The sequence below is a fragment of the Corvus brachyrhynchos genome, unplaced genomic scaffold (assembly GCF_000691975.1).
Source record: "Corvus brachyrhynchos isolate BGI_N302 unplaced genomic scaffold, ASM69197v1 scaffold514, whole genome shotgun sequence".
In the NCBI taxonomy this organism is placed as follows: domain Eukaryota; kingdom Metazoa; phylum Chordata; class Aves; order Passeriformes; family Corvidae; genus Corvus; species Corvus brachyrhynchos.
This window is the reverse complement of record NW_008238319.1, coordinates 1,965,092-1,984,962: the sequence shown is the minus strand read 5'-3', so window position 1 is coordinate 1,984,962 and position 19,871 is coordinate 1,965,092. Positions and strand designations below refer to the sequence as shown.

Sequence of the window (19,871 nt, the reverse complement as noted above, 5' to 3'; positions counted from 1 at the left end):
GGCTCACTTGCTGCTCCCAGATAAGCGCGTTAATCCTTTGTCTTGTGCGGCGGGATAAGACACCAACCCTCGCAGCAGCACCATGGCGTTTGTTCGAGTTGCTTTCTCAGAGCTGTTGCAGAGCTCTCAGAGCATTGGGTCTTGGCCCATTGCCCCTGCTAGGCTGCTCCCTTAATGGATTAGCTGGACTTCAAGGAAAATCCCGCTTTAACAATAGCGGGGAATCGTGTGGTCCTCGCTCTACCTAAGGAGAGGTGCCAACGGTATTTTCTGCTACCAGCAAATCTGCTCAGGCTCTTTGATCCGATTTCTCTCTTCTTGATTTTGATATCTCTACGAAAGCCATTGCAGATGGGAAAGGGAGAAAAACCAAACCCCAAACGCACCAGCCAAGCCACCCTCAGTTTTTGTTCATTCTTTTTTCTTTTTTTTCCAGCTTTCCCCTCTTTTCCTTCCCCCCCCTCCCTCCCTTGAGCCGCTGAGGCGGCCTCATGGAAGAGAAACTAAATCGCTCTCCTTTTGCTTTGGGCTGTTTTTCATCACTTCTTCTGTGCTTCCTGACCCCAAAAAGCAGGCTTAAGTTGCTACATTCCTCCTCCTTCACCATAGCCAGAGACACAGTTCTCCTCGTTTCAGCAGATGTGCCAAAGGTACTCTGCTCTCCCTCGAGCATAACTTCAAATTTTGGCAAATGCAAAGCTTGGATATAATCCAGGAAAATGTTTTTGTCTTGAAAAAGTGTTTTTGTTTTGTTTTGTCAAAAAAAAGTAATTTATTTGAGCTTGAAATATTGTTTGAAACATCTTGCTGAACTCTCAGAAATCCAGAGTCTTCTTAATTTTTCGAGGGAGCTCTCACTGAGCTCCAGATGTTTTGCCACTGACCATCAGCTCTGGAAATGGGTAGCCAAGCAGGGAAATTATCATTCCTCTCAGCCTTATCTATACCAGAAGGCACAAGCAGTGACACTGAAAAAATGTCAATTAACCTGCACTGTTGGTAACCTCAGAGGCTTCTTTTTACCTGGAAACTTTGTTTTTTGTGGAAAAATTTCCATATGTGTGCGTGTACGAGTCTGGGTGTGCACATGAGCAAAGCCATGCATGTGATGCTGGAAATCCTGCTGCCTTTGGTCAGCTTTAGAGGGAACTAAAGCCCAGCTGTGCTCACAGACAGGCGAATTCAGCAGGGCTAACACACATAAAAGCAGACATGAGATCCTTCATGTCTCAGACCAAGCAGCAGGCGTGCTCTGGGTCTTGCAAAAAAATACTGGATTGATGTGAAGCTCTGTGATGGTGAAAATATGTGGGATTTCTGCCACCTGCCCTTTGCATCCATCCCGTATCCTTCTCAAGGCAGCTCATAACCGATTCTTCCCGAGCTTCCAGCTGCTTGGCATTTCTTGTGTAAAATAATTAATGATTATAGGGAATGGAGACACCAGCTTAGGGATAGTCAAGCCTGGTCTTGGGCATTTGTATACAGGCACTTGTGTGCAGTTAGGGCTCAGTAGCAGTGTCAAAGGGGGGAAAGGATGATTTATATGGAGAAATATTAGGAAAAATGATTTTAAAAGGATATATAAGATATATACACCTGCAGGTATAGAAGGAGGCTCTAAGGAGGGTCAAAGGTGGCTCCTGCATTGGGATAGGGCATGAGAAAATGTTGGGACTAAAAGCTGGACCAAAAGTTATCAGGCAAGACAGTTTGTTACTCAAACCTCCAGGAACAGAGAGCTCAGCTGTAGGAAACCTGCTCCTTGCTCCAACTTGTCCAAACCTCCCTGGGTGTGGTCTCTGGGAGCTGAGATGGACCTTTGGATCAGTTCAGGATGGCCAATCCCATGGGATCCTTGTGCAATTGTGTTTGATTCTAGAACCATAGAATTGTTTAGGTTGGAGAAGCCCTCTAAGGTCACTGAGTCCAACTGTTTTCCCAGCACTGCCAGCTCCATCACTAAACTGTATCCCTGTGCTTCAGTTCCAAATAAATGCCCAAATGGCGGTAAATAAAAACACAAAAGAGGGGAAATTGGTGTATTTGGGACAGCAGTTCATGCACTGATGTTTTGAGACCTTAGAAAGCCACAGTGTGTGCCCTGGAAATGCCCATTCCCTGAACTCCATGCCTCACTGGGATCCCAAACATTGCTTCCTCCACCATCAGGGTAAGCTGGGAAGAAGCTGCTGGTTCATCCCTGATTTTAGAGCTTGCGGTGCAGACCAGGAGAGCTGCTGAGGGGCTGATCAGAACCATCTGCTGCAGCTGCCTGGTTCCAAACACACGGTCCCCTCGTGTGGCTTTTAGAGTGATGTGCCCTGGGATGGTGACTCTGCCCTGACAGACTGACCTCGCTGGGTTTGGCTCATTTTGGGTCACTATCCAAAAATTATGGCACAGGAGAATTGGGCAGGGACTGGTTCAGTGTGCTGTTGAGCTTTTCATGCTTTGGGTTCAATGAGTGCATGTTTCCCAGGAAAGCATTTCCATCAAAAAGCACCCAGCATCCTCCAATTTTACACTAAAGACAAGGTTTGGGAAAAGCTCTTCTTTAAATGGTGTGAATTGAATTATACTAAAATGAGTAGAAATGCTGATGGCAGTGGTTCCTCCATTGCACTTTGTGCCTCAGTCCCAAGTCCCTGACTTGGGTCTGACCATGGAAAGGATATTTTGAAGTGCAGGAGCCTGGAGAGAGCCCCCACCTGCAGGGATAACAGGACAGGGGGCATCAAGACAACCGTGTGGAATTGGAAAGATGAGCCCCAGCCCACAGGACTGTGTTGGAAGGTAGCACACAGATATATCACAATTACACTTCTCCGAGACTGGAAATGCTGGGTAATTGTCTTTCCCTGCCAGTGTGCTCAGGGCGCTTTACAACAATAAATTTCACCAGGAGTGCTGAAGAACAGAAAGCACAATAACGGGAAACCTGCTGCTCCAGGAATGCAAGGAAACGAAGCTTTCGTGGAAAAACTGGGGTCTGTGTGTGCAGGATGGTGGAGCCAAGGGTGCTGCCTCGAGGCTGGAGCTCCTGGCAGTGGGTACGGATGGGGAAAGGAGGCAATGCCAGCCCCCAGCCCTCTGGAGCACTGCCCACCCTACCTCTGCAAAGTGGGAAAGCTCGGGGCTGAACATTGATTTAGGGCAAGGACAAAGTTCTCTTTGCAGCCAAAACAAAATTGTGTGCCAATCAAAAAGGTGTGAGCCGGGCTGTTGTTGACCTCTAGGGAGTATCAGAGGACAAAAATCCTTGGAAGGAAATTCAAAAAACAACCCCCAGGGAAGCCAAGCACTGCTGGAAGTGCTGCAGCACTGCAGTGCCAGGACCTCTGAGCATCCACACAGCCCTCCCTGGGAAGACACCTGTAATATTCCATCCTGGGGCTGGAAGATATCTTCATCTTGCTTCCTAAAAGGCAGCATGAGTTGGGATTTGAGAGACTTGGTGCCTGCATCATTGCAGACTCTCCTTTAGGGTCTGGGGAAATCCATCTCTAGCCCTTGACTGGGAGAGGAGGAAAGAAGTCCTTTCTCTCCTCTCTCCTCTTTCCTCTCTCTTTTCTCCACTCTCTTCTCCCCCCTCTCCTCTCTCCTCTCTGCAGTGGGTGGTGAGTGCAGATCCTTCCACCAGGATGTTGTTTTTGAGGCACGTCCTACAGCAGGACCTTGATCTCACTGGGGCCTCAATAATAGCAAGATACAAAAATAATCAGAATATATTCAAAAGTGGACAGGAGAGGGTATTTTGCTTGTTTGCAATGGCCATTAGATAGCTGATACTTGCTGTGTTTGCTCTCTATGCTTCAGAGCCATCCATAATTAGAACATATTTTTGTAACCCTATCTTGGAGTAGATTTGATTTTTAGGAAGGAAAAATGTCACTAAATCATTATTATTCATGTGACAAATCCTGAAGGGTAAATTTTTTTTAAACACCACCTCTATCAGTCTCTCCCATGTCACCTAACTTTTATGCAGTAACACTGTTCCCTTAGAGATACCGTATAAAATATCTCTCACTTCCCAATATTATTCATAGAATTCCCATTATAGAACATTGAAAACCCAGATTAGAAGAGTACAAGAATATTTTATGACCAGTTTGAAAATGCTGTTACTGCTGCAATAAATTAAGAAGTAAAATTACTCCCACATTGAGTATTGATATACTGTGCATGGCAGAAAAATTCCTTTGAAATATACTGTACAATACATATAGAGAAATTCCAGCCCCTTTGATGGCTGCCAGCAAAGGGGGTTGTGAGGACTTGGGGGTGGGGGATTGGGTTGCCAAGTTGGGTTTTTAAAGCAACGAGTTGAGCAAAGGAAAATAGGAACAGCAAAATTTTATATGGATAATTGGGAATATTGGGATGCTGCATTTAATGGCCAAGTCCCTCATTCTTCTCACATTCTTTGTGAACTCTATAGACAGGATATTTCCTGGGCCAGCAGACCCAATTTCCCATAATATTATCTCTTGCTTATATCTGCGTGGACATTTATTTGTGGCCTTTACCTGACCACTGCGAATGTGTGATGGGTACAAGCCTCTTTTATATTAGGTTTGGTTTGGTTTTTTTTGGCTGAGTGGTCATTCAAACTGAAATCTTTGACTGCCATGGGAAAAGCAGAAAAAAATTAGGAATGTTGGATCCAATCTGGCTGATGGGAGAGAATTGCTTTTAGATATAAAGGTACTCAACTAATTAATTAAATCAACTTTTAAGCTTTATTTCTAGTTGTTGGTGTTATTGGAGTGGTGTAAAGCTACTGGAATGTGCCAGATAATTTTGAGATGCAGGAATTTATGTGCACAAATTGTCTTTTTTTTCTGCTTACACAGCTTCAATTGTGAAGCGTTGCGCAGGGAACTGCACTTATACAAAGTGGCTGTTGCAACTTCAGGTAAGAGCTGAGCTTTCTCATTTATTTCCCTGTGTTGTCTTCTGGGCAAAAAAACCCCTTTTATTAAGGAAAATAATTGGAGAGATTTGCCTGCTAGGGCATATTGGCAACCAAACCACCTATTTTGCAAAAAAATGTAACAAAGGGGCCCTTTTGCACGTTTTGCAGAGGAATCCAAAGAGCTGCTGCAGCACCAGCAGCGTAAGCAGCTTACTGGGGTTTGCCAAGAACCCGGCAAATCCAGGGCTTGAGTTTACAATAATAATTACAGTGTATTCTGCTGATTGCAATGTTCTGGGCCAACAGGGCCTGTTTAACGAAGCTGGCCCTGGAATCGAGTACCTACAAGTAATGTGATCTATTTATTAACGAGTGCTTTTTACGGGAGCGTCCTTTCCGAGCTCCCTCATTATTCCACAAAAGCGCGAAGTTCAGCAGGAGTCATTTATATAAAACGGAGCAGAGGAGTTATTTAAGAACAACACAAACCTCAATTAAGCCCTGGTGTGTGTTTTTAAAGGTTATTCTTGGAGGATTTTCCCTCTCAAGGAAAGTGAGGCAATGAAGGGTAGAAGCCGAGCAGAATGTTTTTCCCTAGATGCACCAAAAAATTCACTCAAAGATCAGCAGCAGCTTTCTGTAAATCCCCAAGCTTAGGCGTGCTGGTTGGACCCTTGACTTTTCCGTGGAGTTGGTGCTTCTCAGATTAAGCCCAGCCCAGGCAGGGAACCGCTCAAACCCACGCGGATCCAGCGCCCATGCACAGCCCGAGACCCCGCCGGTGCTGCCCACGGCGCCTTATCCTCGTGTATAATCATGTAGCAGATCATGTATTCATTTGTATTATTAAATAAAGACTAACAGAGTTGTAGACCCAGGCGAGCAGAAGGGATGCTCAGAGGATCATGGGTTCCCGGCATGCCCCGCTCCCCTTGGAAAGGCGCTGACTCACTCCCCGAGCAATCAGCGTTGTGTGCCATTACAAATGGGCTGGTTAATAGGCCTGCATCCATTATCATTAGTGCATCTCAGCACGCAGGTACATGATGGGGCCTGCCAGCGCATTTGCTCCAGCTCACTGAGCCAGGGGCCATGCTCCATTGCAAATGAGGATGAGGAACACCTGCTCCAGGGTTTTTCGGCAGACCGGAGTCATCCTTCACATCTCATGCAACACTTGTTCTGTCAGAATGCAATGCTGGCACTGGCCTGAGTGGGGCTGTGCCAGGCGTCCGACTAAAGATTAGACACTTCCCTGTGGTCTCCTGCTCAAGTTCAGCTTTGAAATTTTTTTTTTTTTCAAAGAAAGCTTTTAAAAATTTATCAAGTTCATACTAGGCACTCAGTCATTATGTTAAGGGTTTAAAAATAAAGATGAAGAAAAAATCTTTCCTTCAGAAATTAACTTTTTTTTTGGCAATTAGAATGGCAGCATGAAATATTTATTGAGTCTGATAATTTTATTCACAGTGCTGAGTGCTGGCTGTTTGGATACATTTTTTTGAGAGAGGTTTTATTTTTGGAAAATTGATTTTTTCCCCCCTCTCTTTTTCTTTCTGGCCTCCTGCAACTATTCCCAGTGTTTGTGGGATTTTCTTTTTAATTGTCTGTGTCAAGTGACCTGAGATGTGATATTGGACACTAACCAAAAGGGGGAAAATATGACAAAATATTGCCTTCTCCAGGCACGTGTCTTTCCATGCAGAGGCCTCTGCTCTGGCTGCCCTCCAGAGCCAGGACAAAGGCTTTCCTCATCCTGCTCCAAAACGCACAACACTCCCTGCCAGCCGCAGGCTCGCTTGTTTGAGGCACTGGAAACCAAAATGAAGGGAGAAAACCAGTCAGAATTTGAAGAAGCAGCTCTTGGGGTTTGTAATTTACACTGAAGGGCACAGTGAAGGTGGCAGCATGTCCTTCTTGTCTCCCTGTCCCGTGTAACGGGGATTTTATGGGCACTGCTGGCTGCCAAAACTTCTCAGTCCTTAAAAAAAAGGAATCCTGCAAGTGTGACCAGCTGGGAGACGCTGTTGGGCTCATGCACACACCCTCATCCCCATGGATCGCTTCCTACTGGGAAGAGTCCTCTGAATCACTCCCTGGGGAAGGCACTTGTTGTCCTCCAGTGCCACTTCCCTGGGGAATGAGGAATCACCTTCTGAACTGGGGCTGGAGCTGAGCTGGGGCAGGGGGACATTCCCAGCCACATCGTGCCCCTGGCAAAAATGCAACACCAACATCCCCTCCTTAGCCAGAGTCCTCTTTGTCTCCCAGGAAAGCAGAAGGAATGGGCTTTGCTGCTTCTCCAAAATTCAGGTAAGAAAACCTGACTCTGGTCTTGGAACAAGTCTTTAACTAAGGAATTCCTGTTTGCTTTTCATGCTTTTCCTTTTTCAAGGGTTATTCCTTCGCCACCTTCCCCAATCCTCCCATTCACACTGAAGAGGCTTTTGGTTCTGCTTCCAGAGCCTCCAAGAAAATGACAACTGTTCCAGCAGGAAGCCTCATCTGGCGGAATCCAGGTTTCCACAGTGATGAAATGATGCTGGGAGTTATAGATCTGCTGGTTTGGTGCTCTGCCAGGGGAGGGGAGTCCTCAGTCTGTACTTTAGGATCCCAAGCCTTATCTCTGCTTTATGCCCAGGCACCACAAAAAACGCTTCCCAGGATCCATCCTTTTAACCATTATGAGCTTTGATGCTCCAATGGAATCTTGGACTCTTGTTCCTCAAGGTGCTCCTTGGTCCCTTCTTGGGTTTGGGTTCCTTTTTTATGATTTGATGAAACTGGAATGCTGCAGGAAGCACCGATGTGAAAGTGGGTTAGAGAGTTGTGTTCATCTGAGGTTTTCTATATTTTCCATATTATTACACAGAAATGTTCTTGTTCCTTCTTTTATTCTGGTTACTTCAGAAGGTGTTTAGGGCTGTGCTCACCAAATGTCCTTGTATTGCTGCTGGAGATGTCCCTGCCTTCCCCAGGGGATCGCGGGCTGGTCACTGATATCTCAGTTTAAAAGTTTCATATCACTTTGTGCAAATTTTGAGGGAGACAGAGATAAAAGATCTCCATCTTTTGAAATGCAGTTGTGACATTTTTTGATCTGTGACGTTGCTCAGCAAACCCAAAAAGGAAAGAGTTGTCCTATGAGGAGGGAAGGATCATCCACCCACCCAGGGCTGTTGGGAAGTGACGGGATCTGCAACGGGAGCTGAGGGAAAAGTATAAGAAGGGACCAAATACAGAGAAATCTCACACATTACAATGGGAAATTTGGGAAGCAAAATACTTCCAGTTGCATTTAACAGACACTTAAATTAGTATTTACCCTTTTCCTTGTTAATGGCATATTTCCAGGTCTGTGCCTTTTGAAGGATTTGGCTTTGATGGGGTTTTTGCTCATGTGCTATAAATGCCTTAATTTTAATTTCTATCCATCCACTGAGAGCTGCTCAAAGTTGATGTTGCTGCAACACTGGGAAAAGAGAGGTGCTGGGGAGGCCAATTTTCCAGTCCTACACGTCTGAAAATCCTGAGGAGAAGCTGTTCAGAGGGGTGACAGAAATGCAGAACAAAGATGTGTATGGGTGATGCAGGCCACGTATGGGGATATTTTAATTAGAAGCATGAGTAGGAAAATTAGGGTTTGGATTGGACTTTTCAAGGAGTAACTCTAGAAGAAAGTCTGGAAGACTCTAGAGGAAGCAATCCCTTGGGATCAATCTGTAAGTCTGGCTTTGGGAAAAGGCAGAGTCAGGCAATGAGAGACAAGACTGATAATTGTCTGGGGATGCTAAAAATTCCTGCTTTTCCTCTGTCACAACAGAAATAAACAATATCTTCCTTTTTTTTTTTTCCCATTCCATAGGGAGTGCTGGATACCTACTGGGACTCTTATCACACACTGCAGGGAAGAGCTCCAGAGGGATACATGGAATATTGTTATTGGCTTGGAGGGCAGTGACGCACCCTTGGTGCTCGGCGAGTTTCTTACACAGCACCCCAAACTCCAGGTGTAGCCACCATCCTGGGCCTCAGCATCCTTAAAACCATCACCTTTCAGAGTTAATTTTGCGACATAAACAATAAATATTTAAAATATATCAGATATCAAAAATTTTTAAGCATAGCCTTGAAGCACAGGGTGTGTTCACACACTTTGCTGACTGAACAGACCTCAGCACACGTTTTTAAAACCCCAATCCCATCAGGGTCTCAAGCAAACAACACCTCTACCCAACTTCCATATACTTTAAATACATGGATGCTGCTGGATTTAGCTGTTAACTGCAGGAAGGGTTGAATCTAATTTGGAAATTCCAAGTTTATGTAATTCCTAACCTCATTTCTTGTGCTGTGCTGCAGCCTTGCCCTGTGATGACCCATCCCCTCATGCCAGTGATGGAATGGCTGCATCCAGACGTGCCAGGGAGCCCTGAGCCCACGATGTGACAGCCCAAGCCAGCTTTGAAACCGTGTCTCTGGAGGTGAGAGGCTCATGCATTAACCCGCTCTGCTACATATTTAAAGCATGTTTTTTAATATTGAAAAGCAGAAAATCATCCTATGTTTGGGAAAAAAAACCCAATTAAAGCATCAAGGATGGAAATAGATGGTGCTGACAGAAATTCAAACACTAAGAGAAGTTGGATTGGGCATATTGTGATTTATTTTGGGGCAGGGCTGTTTTGAGGTGCTGGGAGTTGGATGCCAGGGCACTATTACCCCACTCCCAGTGCAAGAACACAACATATTCCCATCCCCAAAAAGCCAGACTGAGGGTTTGGCTGAGGGAACACGTTGTGTGTGGTATTTGGCTGGTTAACCACTGGTTCCTCAGCCATTTTCCTGCACTTTCTCTCCTCCCTCCCCCACAATTAGATGGTTTAAGTACGGACTGCAATATTTAATACCAGATTTCAACGTTCTGCTCAGATTTTTCTATCACCTGTGGCTGGATGCTGTGATGCTGAAATATGGGGAGGGGCTCAGAGGGCTCTTTTGCTGTGATGCACCACCACCTCCTGTCCATGGCTTGACCAGCTCACCTGGTGCTGCCTCACTTTTCTCAAGGGAATTTTCCCTGTGCCAGTGCAGAGCCCTGGTTTTGTGAAGCACATGGGTGGAGACAGGTCTGAGACAAGGAAACTCTTATTTATACATGTGACCTCATCAGGATTTGTGTCAAAGTCTCTGGAGATGCCCTCCAGCTTCCTTAAATTTCATATTTTTATAATGAAGATCATTTTGTGTTTTACAAGCTCAAAAATGTCTAAAACTAATAAACATTTTATACACGTGTCAAAAGATGCTTTAAAAGCAGCCAAACCATGGATTTTTTAACAACTGAGGGAGGATAACAACGAAAAACCCACAACACGCTCCTGGTTTGCCAAGTTCCTGCAGCCTGAGCAAATTTTTAGAGACGAGTTATAAACCCCAGATTACTGGAGCTTTAATGGAAGTGCTGACACTTCCTAAAGCTGGAGTAGCCCTACAACAACCCCACATCCCACTGCTGACTCCATCCCTCCTTCTACTCCCCGAGTAACGCAGCACTTGAGGGAATTGAGGCCTGGGGGGGCTCCTGAGTGTTCTTGCTCTCCTTTCTTCTGCGAGCTTGCAGGGAAGGGATTTGGCAGGAGGATTTGGCAGCCTGGCAGCTCGTGGGGAAACAAAAAGAGCAGCTATCAGTGCAAAACGGAGCGGCCTCGGTGGCTGGTGGCCACCCAGCCCCGCTGGCCCCCGCTTCAAACACACAGCGCTGGGTTTATGGTGGGGCTTAGGAGGAAAGGCTCTTACAGCCACCATCCAAGGGTTGCACTTATCTCCTGTTGGAAGTGCCACTTATTGATTGTTTGATGGTTTTTAGGGAGGTGTTTGCATCAAATAGATGGAGTGGTTCGGTTTCCTGGTGTTATTTCATGCTGAAAAGATGGATTTGGGGTTGTGCGTCTGTACAGACGTGCAGCTCCTCTGCGAGATGTATGTGGGGATGTACAGCAGCACATAAGCAAAGCCTGGCTGGTACACAGCAGCTGGCTCACTTTTATCACCAGCTTTGCCGTAAAACATCCCATTTTAATAATCAAATTAGAGCCAAGGCAAACCTGTACAGGTGAGAGGAAATCTGTGAGCATGATCAAAACCACATTTCTGATTCAGGACAAAATCGCAGGCTACAGGGAGGTACATCTGTAAATTATACAGGAAGCTTTCTTCAACAACTGATTCACCCTGACAGTTTTACTGGAGTATATGAAAATTAGTATTAAAGATGTGATATGTAGGCTTCTTTCCAGGAATTCCAATCTGGTTTCAATAAAATGAAAACACTGATTGGAAGTGAAGTTGCCTTCCGGTTTTGCCTTTGGCTATTATGTGTTCATTCGTGAAATGACTGAATTCCACAACTACTTTTAATATTCACCTTTTGAGTTCATCTCCCATACTGGACACATTGGAATGATTAAAATAGCACCGACTCCTGAAGCCGGATTCTCTTTAATTTGAAACAGCCTGAGTGCTGAGGACGAAAAAAATATTAAAAAAAAAAATGAATGCTCTGTTAAGTCCATCCTTTCTTAGCATCCAGTTGCTTCAATGCCTGTTTAGGGTGGAATACTAATAAAGGAGTGGATGAAACAACCCTGAATAACTGTGAAAGAGCACAGTTCCGTGCTCCCTGTCCCCCCAGGTTGCTGCTCCTGGTGGTGTCTGCTGGCTGAAAGGTTTGTGTGCTCCGATGCTCTGGGTCTCTCGGTGCTGCAGTGCTTTGGCAGCTGCCTGGCCCTGCACACCAGTGCCACTGTGTGCTCAGCTCCTGCCAGGGACAGGGCCTGGGAAAAGGGGTGCAGAGCAGAGATTTGGGGCCAGCAGATGTAAATATTTAAGATACCCGAGGTTTTGCAATACAAACTGTTGCGTTCCAGCTTATTGTTCCAAGCGGCTTTTGCATGCTGAACCTGCGGGAGCTCCGTGCCAGATGAGCAGACCAGCTTCTTGCAGAGCATGAGTGATTTTATGTGTTGAGGAGCTCATAAAGAAATCCAAATTCCCTTGGATTTGCTAACACCTTCCAGGCTACGCTCGGTGTTTTGAGGCCATATGGTCCTGGAGATGGAAAAACTGGATCTGCTGGTTTTAGGGAGGCGTTGGCTGGACGTGCTGTGGGGCAGAGCTCAGTGTGGCACCCAGGGTGTTCACCTGGGCTGCCATCACTTAATCGTAGTTGGTTAAACAATTAAATTTCCTTCATTATTTTATGTGGAAAAGCTGGTGCTTGTACTTGTGGTGGTGACCCCCTCATAAAGCTCCCCCAGGGCCAGAGTTTGCTGGGGAAAGCCCCCCCTCCTTACTCCCCTTGGCACTGTCTGTGTAGTTTCCTCCCTGCTCTGGGGTTGTGGGATCACTGATACTCTCTTTTTGGGGTGTTTAAGGGGATGTTTTCTCCTCGGCACCACTGAAGGTCCCAACCCCAGGATCCACCACAGCTGACCCGAGCCGCTGCGGACTAAAAGAACATCTATAATAAACAGTAATATTAAAAACTTTAGCACCTCTGTGGAACAAAGGAAAGCCCAGGGAAGTAATTTCAGCCTCTGTATTCAGTCACCTCTCTGGCAACCTCTGCAATGAGTATTCTGGCAAGTTATCTCGCTGAGGGAGAGCCTGACTTTCTGCAGTTGTCCAAGGCAATCTTTGATTAAATTTTGGATGCTGTTGCTTAGACACCCGCTCCTGATGCACTTACCATATTTTGCAAAGAGAAGGTCTCTGTGAATTGAAAATTTCTGGTTATGTGCATTCAAGGTCATGCATAAAACAGCGTCTAGGATCATGGAAAGTTGAGGAATTTAATCAAAATGCTGCTCTACAGTTTGGTGTGTTTTGTGGGATTAGCAGGGGCACCAATAATGCTGTCAATGCACAGCTCATTTGGACACCTTTGAATTATTGAGCTTCAGAGCAAACCTCAGCACAGCCTAAATCAACAGTTTTCCACAGTGCTGTTGGCAACAGAAGTTCCTGATGGTTCCTCTTCCGCACCGGAGAGGGACAAAACTGCAGTAGGAGGTTGTCTGGGGGGGAAAAGCAGTTGCAGGCTTTGGGACTTTTCAGGTTGCCAAAAGAGGTACAACAGCAGCCCTACACAAATTTAGTAATTTGTCACCCCCAGCCAAAGTAAAAGTTTAAAAACTCAATATTTTAAAGTACAGTGAAGTCCACCCAGTGAATCTGCTGTACCCCTCTCTGGCTTCAGGTGGCTGCTCCACCCCCTGTGTCCCAAGGCCAACCCCCTGGGAATCCCCCAAGGAGCAGTGGAAGAGGGTCAGCAATGGGAGGGATGACTGGAGGGTCTGAGACATCTTCCCTGGGGGAACTCTCTAATCCAGGGTCACCAGGGGTAGGGGACATCTGAGAGATGCTCTGCAAAGTCCTTCTTCCCTTTTGGCAGCTTTTTATGAGACAGGAGATTGGATGGGAGATAAAGGTGTTTTCTTAGGTGCTAGTAAAAAAAGAAAATTCTATCCCATTGTATTTTGCAGAAATACTTCATGGAATTGAATGCAGCCCATAACACTTTTTCACCTTTGTTTTGTCCTTAGGTGTCATAGATGGCTCTGAGCAGACTGCAAGGTGCCCTTAATGCACTGATGTTATAGAACTGGGATTGCTGGATCATCCTGAAAGAATTCAGAGTATTGAGGTACCCAGAGCTTTTTCCCTCCTTTGAAAAGTCTGATTCTGTAATTAAAGTTAATTTAGAGAATGAAATATATTTGATGTATATGTTAGTATTTATATCAATATTTAAAGTGTATATTAAAAATATAGCTGGCCTTAGACATGAATGTGTTCATGACTTTAAGTCCAAACATTCTCCCTTTCCCCCAAAAGAAACCAAAAAAATTTTTTTTTGTTTGATTTAACCTTATAGTATTTTCCTTAATGCTGTAGGTGTTTTTACCAACGTCAATATTCTCCAAATATTCTCAGTTCTCCTCTATTGAATTTCAGGAATTGATTCAATGATCTCAGAGCTCAGTGTGGTGGTTACATAACCGTGCCTTATCTTCCTGTTTTCATCAGCAAATTTTTGAAGTTGTTTATTATAAACTTGTTGTTTATTTGAAAATTGCACATTATAAACTTTTATTTTTTAGTAGTCCAAATGTTTTTTAATGAAACACACACTGTCTCCCTAAACAATGACATAAAACTCAGCCAAGCCAAGCGCGGGCTCTTCCTTAAGGAGCGGGTGAGAAGGATGGATTTGCAGAAGGGTTTTCATTGCTTTCCTGGGCTCTTCCATGGCGCTGCCTCAAATTGGCAGTGGCTGTCAGGTGAAATAAGAAACGCAACCTAAAGAGTGTGGGGCTGGGGACGTGGAGCTGCAGCCGAGCCCCGGTCCCCACGTGGCTCCCGTGCCCTCTCCCTTCTCCTCAACGCGCCTTCAAGCTGCTCCCAGTCTTCGGCATCTCCCCCCCCAAATCTTGGATTCCTCCCCCACAAACACTGCTAACTACTAACTCATAAAACATATCAGCTGGGTTTATTACTTTTAACCATCTTTCCAATTGTGCTATAAAATAAAGGCAGATGCCATTTTAAGATCTTATTATTATCAAGGGCCAACTCCTCCAGCAGCACCTGCTTAGCAGCAATCTGCTTGTTTATAGTCCCTTTTTTATAGGTGACAGTTTAAGGTGGCTGTTCTCCTGTTACAAAGAGTTCTTTTTAATGTGGCAGAAGTGGCACGCACAGTAGGTGAGCTCCTTCCTTTCATCCAGTGATATTGAGATGGGGTCGCAGGTTCACCTGTGATTTTTGCTTGACAGCTTCGCCACACACATCAGGCTCTGCCAAATGCTCCGCCATTAATTTATGATTTAAAGTAATTAACTTTTGCTGATTAAAGTAATTATTTCAAGTGCATTGCACTCAGGCCCAAATGATGCTCACAGCCCCCTCTCCAGTTTGAGCTAGCAGCATGCCAAGTGCTTAAAAGCTGCACCAGGGAGCTCGCGGTGGCTTCTGCCAGTCTAACAGATCTGCCATGTTTATGGCTGACTTGTACTAACTGCTCATTTTAATGCCGAATCCTGGCAGAACATTGACACAGTGTGAAACCTTCATCCGGTAAACAAGACAAGCTTCAAATTGGTGACATCGATGACAGTGAAAACTGTTTAAATGAATCTTGCCTCCAGCCTTCCAGAGGTATTATGCTTTCGTGCGCTGCTCCTTCTCCAGATTGGCTGTTAAACAATTTACAGCTTTATCCAGCCTCTGCCTTTAGCATTATGCAGGTGCAAAATTCAGGCTTCTTCGCTGCGTCAGAGGCCAAAAAAAATCTCTCTGACCTCCCCCCCCCAGCAAAACCCCACCCAGACCCCACCAAACCCTTTGAAAGCGGCTTCAGAGAGAAAGGTGCAAAAGGAGTTTCCTTTGAAAATAAATCTGCCCTTTTGAAAGCGTACACGGGTTGGGAAGCTGCCTGGCATGTCCCGAAGTTAACATGTTTTGTGTGGGAGCCAACGTTGGCTGGTTTATTGTGCCTTCCCTGCGCAGGAGAAGGATGCACAGCGGAGCACCGGGCGGGATCGCATGGAATTCTGCCAGCGCCGGGCACCGCGGCAACGAGCTTTGTCTTACAGGCACCAAATGTTCCCAAAACCTACCTTTAGGGTTTTGTTATTTCTCTTTTTTCCCCCCCACCCTCCCTGGAGAAGATATTCCTTGGGAATATGCTCTCGTAAAGGGCTGTGGGATTTTGGCTGCGGCTCGCTGAGTGAAACCAAGCAAACCAATGGTTAAATCTGTAGGAATAAAAATATCCATGCTGGAAAAAATATATTCCCAGTACTATAAATACATTTAGCTGTTGTTTTTTTTCCCCTCATTTATTTATTTATTTAAATAAAATTATAATTTGGGAGGGAGAAGGGAAACAGTTTTAATCGGGGAGGGGCAGGGTGGTTTTTCTTGCCTTGCTGAAATGACTGGCAGTTTTAAAAAGCTACTCACATTATCCCTCTCTCCTCTTCCAGTGCAACTGTAAAGAAATCTAATTTCATCTGTAATAAAGCACCTGATGGGCAGTGATCCCTGGCAAACAATATTTCAGCTTAATGCTAAGCGTTGAAAAAACATCATCGAAAAATAAAGATGCCAAGAAAAATCATCTGTGTGTTAGCTTGGCAGTCGTCCTCAGAAATGGGAGGGATAGCTCGACAGTGAGCCTGATTTGGGGGTTTTGTCCCTTTTTTTTTTGGGTAATGAATGAAGTGTGGAGGGAAGGGAGGCAGCGGCGAGGGAGGGCCGGGTGCCGCGGCTGAGGAGCCGCTCAGCCGAGCTCCCCGTGCGCCTCGCGAGCGAACGCTGAGCTCGCTGCCAAATCGGGGCAGTTGTGAGCTGCGAGGGAGCCCAGGCACTGAGCTAAGAGCACCAAAATCACTTCTCAGAGCCCCTGCCGTGGGTGTGATGTGTCCTCACCCCGTCCTCTCCCTGTGCAAGGCATGCTGTAAACACACCCTGGAGAGAGTTTCGCAGAAAATGGTAATGCTGCTTTTTAAGAACTGATTGGCAAAGGTGTTTTGAAAATGCTTGTCAGAAATGAGATAGAGACAAAGGAGTTCCACTGGTTCGATTTTTTGTTTTTTTATTTCTAGGTCTCCACATAGAATCACAGAATGGTTTGGGATGGAAGGGACCTTAGAGATCATCTAGTTCCAACTCCCTGCTATGGATATCTTCACATCCAATAATGTCTGGGGTCTCTGAAGATGTATTAGGTCTGGAAAACTAATCTAGGAAAATTTTTTCAAAGCAAAACACACCTGGGATTTACTCAGGACCTGATCCAAACTCCCCTGAGATGGTCAAGAGCCAGTTGGTGGCCTCAGCCTCATTTGACTCTCCTGCGCTGTCTGCAGTTGTTCCAAGCTCAGCTGATCCTCTTGTGCTGGCTCAAGGAAAGTGATCATAATCCTCAAAGTGTTCCAAGGAGGATAAGAGCAGGATTTGATACTGCAGGGATTGTGAGTGGCTGGCACGGGAGGGGTTGGCAAAGCTTGGATCTCACAGTAACAGGAGCAGTGATGCCACCTGGGGTGGAAACACCAAACATTGGTTTAAGCCAGGGTTGGAGGTGCCTGGCTCTCATTGGCATTGCCAGGGACTGGGTACCTTTAAACATTTTTTAGGTGTTGGGTGGGGGTTGAACTGGCTCTGGTTGGGGCAAGGCAGCGATGTTCCAGCTGGGAAAGGACAACCCACAGCAGCACTCCAGTTAAGGAGGACATCCCCTGGGCTGTGACAATGGTGAAAATGCTCAAGGTCTGCTCTGGTGAAAAGTGCACCAGACACCAGGTAAAAGCTATCAGGAATTGAGAAATCCAACATGCAGAAGTGAAAGGCACGTTTGAATTTAATCCCTCGGAATTACGAGAAGCATAAAAGTCCCGTTATGGGATGGCACAATGTATTAGCAGTCATAGGTGTTAAATCAAACCAAGGTGCATGATGTTAATAGGCAAAGTGACTGTGTTTAAACAGTTGTCTACTTATTAAATCTCTAATTAAGGACATGCAAACCAAGTGGCGAAGATTTTCCACTAAACATGATAAATTGTGATTAGCAGAATGTTTTTAATGTGCTGCAGAGCAAGCCAGTTTTATGAAAAAAGAGCAGAAGCCACCCAAATTTCTCCCAGCAGCTTTACCTGTAATGACAGTGGTACCTCTGCAGGTCACAATAAATTGATTTTTGCTGTGTGTTTTAACCCCTGACTGCAGTTTGGATCCTAATTTTTCTGGTTTTACAGCCCTTCTTTACAGCATCTTTTGGGATTTATCTCAAACGGGCCAGACAAGCTGGAAGTGACTTTTTGGAAGCTGCCTCATGACTTTCTGCCTGGATTGCGGGTGATGTGAGTGTGAGTATTTTCCTGCTACAGCACAACCCTCCACAGGAATAAGTGCACTTACTTGACTCAATCAGCCATCTGTGACTCCATCAGCCACAGTGGAAACTAATGGTAATTGCCAATTGTTAACCAGACAATAGCAGATGCTAACTTTAATATCCAACAGTGCTCGTCCGAGCATCTTTTATGGAGACATGGCCTCACTTTAATACGTGTTTTCTTTCTCCAAAATAAGGCAACTTAGTAAAGGCTGATTAGCCCAGGGAGCTATGTGACTTGAAGCAATGAACTTCCAGGAGTGGCAGCCCATGTGCTGTTTCTGGGCCAGAATGTCTACAATGTGAAAATTTAGAAGACTGGATTTAAAATTCTTCTCGGAATGCAGTTTTTTTCCAGTGAAATTTCACAAAGAGCCAAGTCCTGAATGCTAACACGAGAGCGATGCCTTTCCTGGCAGTGTCCTTGCCTCCTATTAGATAATCAATTAGTCTCAGAACATTAAAAAGCAAAATGCTGCAACAGGATTTTCCACCAAATTCAAAAATATTTACTGAAGGATTTCATTGCTCCTGTTTATTTACATGGAGGCCCGAAGGCCGCACGACATAATGCTGCTGCTCTGGCACCAAGGCAGCTCTGCAGCCTCAGCCCCGAAGGACATCTGGAGTTTCTGGGTCGCAGCAGTTCCTTTTTGCAGAAATTTGCTCGTGGAAAGTAATGAATGAGCCCATTTTCACTTCGACTGGGGCCTGCAGTCTACGGGAGACATTAGGAGCAATTTGTAGTCAACGTGCAGGTCTGTTCCATCTAAAATATTATCAATGAGCTTGTCAACCCGAGCCTTAACCTTCTTTGTTATTTTCATCTGCTCCTCTCTCAGATGTCTCTCCTCGTACCCATAACCTCTGAAGACTGGCAACAGGATGTCATACACCTGTTTTGCTCAAGGCTGGGACTCGGAGCCCTGCGCGAGGTTGTGTCGGCATTGGCTCGCTCGCTGCTTTGCTCAACGTATATGTCAGAATGTCAGATGATCGTTGTTGTATCTGCAGCTGTTGCATGAGCAGAGTGCCAGGGGCACAACTTTCCTGCAGTGAGCTTTAATTTGCTCTCCCCTCCCTGAAGAGCTCCCGCGCTTCACCTTGCTGCTGCTGCTGCAGCTGGAGGAGAGCTCAGCCCGCGTGCAGCTGAGCCTGCGGCACGGGAGGCAGGGAGGGAGGCAAGGAGGGAAGCAAGGAGGGAGGCAGGGAAGCAGGAAGGCGGGGAAGAAGGCAGGAAGGGAGATGGGCACCGAGACAGGGAGGCAGGGAAGGAGGCAGAGAGGCAGGGATGCAGGAATGGAGGAATGGAGGTAGGGATGCAGGGATGGAGGCAGGCATGCAGGCAGAGAGGTAGACATTGGGGCAGGTTTTGAGGCAGGGATGCAGGAATGGAGGCAGGATTTGAGGCAGGGAGGCAGTGAAGGAGGAAAAGCAGGGAGAGAAGGCGGGGGGAGACAGGGAAGGAGAGATGCAGACAGGGGTGGAGGCAGGGGTGCAGGCAGGGGTCAGACATGGAGGCAGGAATTGAGGCAGGGTGGCAGGGAAGAAGGCAGGTAGGGATGGAGGCAGGAAGAGAAAAAGGTAGGGAAAGCTGGCAGAGAAGAAGGCAGGAAGGCAGGGCAGGAGGCAGACAGGTAAGTAGGGAAACTGAGGCAGGCAGGGAGGCTCAGCACCAGCCAGGGCACAACTTGGTGGAGGTGCTGCAGACTGTTATTTGCATCTTTGCTCAATGAGGCATTTTCCTAATTGTTTGCAGGAAGGAATTGTGAACACTGAGGGATTTATATTTGTGCGAGTCAATCTGTAGTATATTTGGAAGCTGTTCCAACAGAGCTACTTGTAGCCTAAATAAGCCATAACCTGCCAAGATATTCATGAGAGATCTGACTAGGTTTTTGACTGTTCTCAGAATTAGGTTGACAATCAAAACAGATGTAGAATGAGACTGCAACTGGATTGCCAAAGGCAAAAAACTCCTGT

General features: G+C 45.9%; 1 long non-coding RNA gene across 2 annotated transcripts; it reads left to right on the top strand.

Moving 5' to 3' along the window:
• The first annotated feature begins 6,675 nt into the window (after window positions 1–6,675).
• On the top strand, window positions 6,676–19,100 carry LOC108446662. Of its 2 annotated transcripts, XR_001861924.1 has the most exons (5): window positions 6,676–7,234; window positions 9,284–9,405; window positions 13,528–13,628; window positions 16,594–16,716; window positions 17,749–19,100. It is a non-coding gene; the product is annotated as an uncharacterized LOC108446662 (long non-coding RNA). The 2 variants fall into 2 exon arrangements; XR_001861923.1 differs by having other exon boundaries at window positions 16,594–19,100.
• Window positions 19,101–19,871: the final 771 nt, after the last annotated feature.